The sequence below is a fragment of the Tachyglossus aculeatus genome, chromosome 7 (assembly GCF_015852505.1).
Source record: "Tachyglossus aculeatus isolate mTacAcu1 chromosome 7, mTacAcu1.pri, whole genome shotgun sequence".
In the NCBI taxonomy this organism is placed as follows: Eukaryota; Metazoa; Chordata; class Mammalia; order Monotremata; family Tachyglossidae; genus Tachyglossus; species Tachyglossus aculeatus.
The window spans coordinates 24,002,225-24,007,174 of record NC_052072.1 but is presented as its reverse complement, the minus strand read 5'-3'; the positions used below and the strand labels follow the sequence as shown (position 1 = coordinate 24,007,174).

The following is a 4,950-nucleotide window of genomic DNA, read 5'->3' as shown; positions in this document are numbered from 1 at the left end:
CTCTATCCACTAGGTCATTCTGCTTCTCTTACTAAGTGCTTACTATGTGCTAAACACTGGGGTAGAGGCAGAATACTCAGATCAGGTACAGTCCCTGTCCCACAGTGTGCTTACAGTCTGAGGGAGAGAGGACGGGGCATTTTTCCTAAATGATATTTGTTAAGCACTTGTTTTATCTTGTCTTATGCCCTTGACTCATCTCCAATGCATAGTGACAGCATAGACACATCTCTCTCAGAACGCCCCACCTCCATGCGCAATCGCTCTGGTGTTGGAGCCGTAGAGTTTTCTTGGTAAAAAATTCGAAAATGTCTTACCATCGCCTCCTTCCACGCAGTAAACTTGAGTCTCCTCCCTTGACTCTCTCCCATGCCACTGGTGCCCAGCACAGGTGAGTTTTGACTTGTAGCAAATTGTCTTCCACTCGCTAACCACTGCCCGAGCTAGGAATGAAATGGCTGTGCCTCTGCTTGACTCTTCCTCCCATAGTCAAGACTGGTGGAGTACTGGAAACTCTCCAGGTGTGACCCTGAGAGGGACTGTTAAGCACTTACTGTGTGTCAAGCACTGCTCCAAGCGCTGGGGTAGATACAAGTGAGTTAGGTTGGACACAGTCCCTGTCCCACATGGGGCTCCCAATCTAATCTAAGCGCTCAAGAAATATGATTGATTGATTGATTAGTCTGACACAAAATGGTGGATTTTTGGCCGACAGCCCCTTCTTCAGTCAGGGTGACATCACAGACATGGTCCCAGCCTCTCTGTTGTAGAACCGAGTTCTGGGAGAGAGGGCTGCCTTGGGGAAAGAAAAGTGGGCTCCGCTTCTTTTAGACTGTGAGCCCACTGTTGGGTAGGGACCGTCTCTATATGTTGCCAACTTGGACTTCCCAAGCGCCTAGTACAGTGCTCTGCACACAGTAAGCGCTCAATAAATACGATTGATGATGTAGGATAGCTTCGGAAGAAAACGCTTTAGGATATGGGAACTGTCAGCCCTATTCCTTGCCACCTGGGCAGGAGAAGAGATGAAAATGGATTTTTCCCGGACGCGAGCCATGTTTTTGAATCGTCCTCACAGCACCTCTGGTTGGAAGTGAACAAGAGTTGACTTTTCCACCTCTTCCACTCCCTGATCATCATCATCATCAATCGTATTTATTGAGCACTTACTGTGTGCAGAGCACTCTACTAAGCGCTTGGGAAGTACAAGTTGGCAACACATAGAGACAGTCCCTACCCAACAGTGGGCTCACAGTCTAAGAGGGGGAGACAGAGAACAAAACCAAACGTATTAACAAAATAAAATAAATAGAATAGATATGTACCAGTAAAATAAATAGAGTAATAAATATGTACAAACATATATACAGGTGCTGTGGGGAAGGGAAGGAGGATGGAGAGGGGGACGAGGAGGAGAGGAAGGAAGGCTCACAGCTGAGCGGCCTCCTGGAGTTTTAGCCTTTGGCAGGGACTTCTGCTTCTGGAAACAGGATCCTGGGGCAGGCCCTCATTAAAGGTGGGTGGACAAAGGGGCTGCCATGTTACTGTTTCACTTTTCTCTGGGTCTTAATGGGGAAGGCTGCCTTAGACCTTAGTACAGTGCTTTGCACACAGTAAGCGCTCAATAAATACCATTGATTGATTGATTAGACCTGGAACTCCTGGGAATCAGGGATAATATCTTTGCTTGGTTTCATTGAATGAATGAATAAGAAGCAGCATGGCCTAGTGGATAGAGCACGAGCCTAGGAATCAGAGGACCTGGGTTCTAATCCCAGCTCTGCTGCCTGTCTGCTGTGTGACCATGGGCAAGTCGCTTCTCTGCTCCTCAGTTGCCATATCTATAAAATGGGGATTAAGACGGTGAGCCCCATGTGGGACATGGACTGTTTCCATCCTGATGTGCTTGCATCTACTCCAGCGCTTAGTACAGTGCCTTGCACATAGTGCACGCTTAACTAGAGTAGCGGCGTGGCTCAGTGGAAAGAGCACGGGCTTGGGAGTCAGATGTCATGGGTAAGTGCTTAAAAATACTATTTTATTATTGTTATTATCATCATTGTTCATTCTTTCATTCACTCGTATTTACTGAGCACTTACTGTGTGCAGAGCACTGTACTAAGTGCTTGGAAGTACATGAGAATTAGCGTGGCTCGAAAGAGCACGGGCTTTGGAGTCAGAGGTCATGGGTTCAAATCCCAGCTCCACCACTTGTCAGCTGCATGACTTTGGGGAAGTCACTTAACTTCTCTGTGCCTCAGTTGCCTCATCTGTAAAATGGGGATTAAAACTGTGAGCCCCATGTGGGGCAACCTCTTCACCTTGTATCCCCCCCAGCGCTTAGAACAGTGCTTTGCACATAGTAGGTGCTTAACAAATACCATTAACAAATACCTTTTTTTAAAAAAAGGCTATCGATTCATTGAGAGGTGGGAGGGCCAGTTTTAGACATTCCACCTCAAAGAACAGTTCCCTTCATCTGAAGAACCGAGTTAGATCACCTTCTGCCTGAAATGGGCAATGAGCAGTCATCTCATTGCGCTTAGTACAGTGCTCTGAACACAGTAAGAACTCAATAAATACGATTGATTGATTGATTGATCTCATTCATTCCCCTGCCTCCACACCAAGCCCAGATATTTGCTAAGTCATCTCATTTTTAAGGAAACCCAGGGCGGAGATTCTGGATTTGATTCCCTCCTGGGGAGAGCTTCCATTTTGTTTCTCCTCGGTCTCCCATCCGGGCCCAGTAGATTCACGTCAGAAAAGTGATCAATCAATAAATCAATCGTATTTATTGAGCGCTTACTGTGTGCAGAGCACTGTACTAAGCGCTTGGGAAGTACAAGTTGATGACTTCCGCTAGCTAAGGAGTTGGGGAGGATGTGGACCGGCCTGAGAGTGTGAGTCAAGAGTACTTTTAGTTCAGGTTGGGTTGGGGGCAACGTAGTCATGGCTGCTGGTGAAAGCCAGTGGGTCTAAAGAGCAGCAGCCCCCTGCCCTCAGCCCCTGCTCCTGGAGGGGAAGGGTCTTGGCTGAGGAAATTCCAGTCTGGAAGCTCAGCTTCTCAGCACAGATAAATCCCTCTCACCCACTCAACCGCGAGATCTGTCTCCCAGCGTCTCCTCACACTAAATCCTCCAGGCTCCAAGTGCTCACCCCTCTTCCAAACCACCAGTCAATCAATCAATCAATCAATCGTATTTATTAAGCGCTTACTGTGTGCAGAGTAATCTCCTCACTGTACCTCGTTCTCGCCTGTCCCGCCGTCGACCCCCGGCCCACGTCATCCCCCGGGCCTGGAATGCCCTCCCTCTGCCCCTCCGCCAAGCTAGCTCTCTTCCTCCCTTCAAGGCCCTGCTGAGAGCTCACCTCCTCCAGGAGGCCTTCCCAGACTGAGCCCCTTCCTTCCTCTCCCCCTCGTCCCCCTCTCCATCCCCCCATCTTACCTCCTTCCCTTCCCCACAGCACCTGTATATATGTATATATGGTTGTACATATTTATTACTCTATTTATTTATTTATTTTACTTGTACATTTCTATCCTATTTATTTTATTTTGTTGGTATGTTTGGTTCTGTTCTCTGTCTCCCCCTTTTAGACTGTGAGCCCACGGTTGGGTAGGGACTGTCTCTATGTGTTGCCAATTTGTACTTCCCAAGCACTTAGTACAGTGCTCTGCACATAGTAAGCGCTCAATAAATACGATTGATTGATTGATTGATTGATTGCAGAGCACTGTACTAAGCGCTTGGGAAGTACAAGTTGGCAGCATATAGAGACAGTCCCTACCCAACAGTGGGCTCACACTGGGGAGGTTGTCATCATCCTTGTCATCATCAGCAGCAGGAGCAGTGTTTATCAACTAATCAATGGTAATAACAGTAATGGTAGTTGTTAAGTGCTTACTATGCTTACTAAGCTTTAGGGTAGGTACAAGCTAATCCCATTGGACACAGTCTCTGCCCCATAGAGGACTCGCGGTCTTAATCCCCATTTTACAGATGTGGTAACTGGAGTAATAATAATAATAATAATAATTTTGGTATATGTTAAGCACTTACTATGTGCCAAGCACTGTTGTAAGTGCTGGGGAGGATACAAGGTGATCAGGTTGTCCCACGGGGAGCTCACAGTCTTAATCCCCATTTTACAGATGAGGGAACTGAGGCCCAGGGAAGTGAAGTGACTTGCCCATGGTCACACAGCTGACGATCGGCGGAGCTGGGATTTGAGCCCACGACCTCTGACTCCCAAGCCTGGGCTCTTTCCATTGAGCCACGCTGCTTCTCTTGTTATCATCATCCTCCTTATCATCATCAGCAGCAGGAGCAGTGTTTATCAACTAATCAATGGTAATAATAGAGAAGCAGCGTTGCTCAGTGGAAATCAATCAATCAATCAATCAATTGTATTTATTGAGCGCTTACTGTGTGCAGAGCACTGTACCAAGCGCTTGGGAAGTACAAGTTGGCAACATATAGAGACGGTCCCTACCCAACAGTGGGCTCACAGTCTAGAAGGAGGAGACAGAGAACAAAACAAAACATATTAACAAAATAAAATAAATAGAATAGATATGTACCAGTAAAATAAATAAATAGAGTAATAAATATGTACAAACGTATATACATATATACAGGAGCTGTGGGGAAGGGAAGGAGGTAAGGTGAGGGGGATGGAGAGGGGGAGGATGGAGGAGGGGGATGGAAAGAGCACGGGCTTGGGAGTCAGAGGTCATGGGTTCAAATCCCGGCTCTGCCAATTGTCAGCTGTGTGACTTTGGGCAAGTCACTTAACTTCTCTGTGCCTGTTACCTCATCTGTAAAATGGGGATGAAGACTGTGAGCCCCACGTGGGACAACCTGATCACCTTGTATCCTCCCCAGCGTTTAGAACAATGCTTTGCACATAGTAAGCACTTAACAAATGCCATTATTATTATTATTA

The 4,950-nt window shown here is 46.9% G+C and overlaps 1 non-coding gene across 1 annotated transcript; it reads right to left on the bottom strand.

The window, feature by feature from the left end:
* Positions 1-401: 401 nt before the first annotated feature.
* LOC119931112 lies at positions 402-539 on the bottom strand. The gene has a single exon (XR_005451974.1). It is a non-coding gene; the product is annotated as a small nucleolar RNA SNORA7 (small nucleolar RNA).
* Positions 540-4,950: the final 4,411 nt, after the last annotated feature.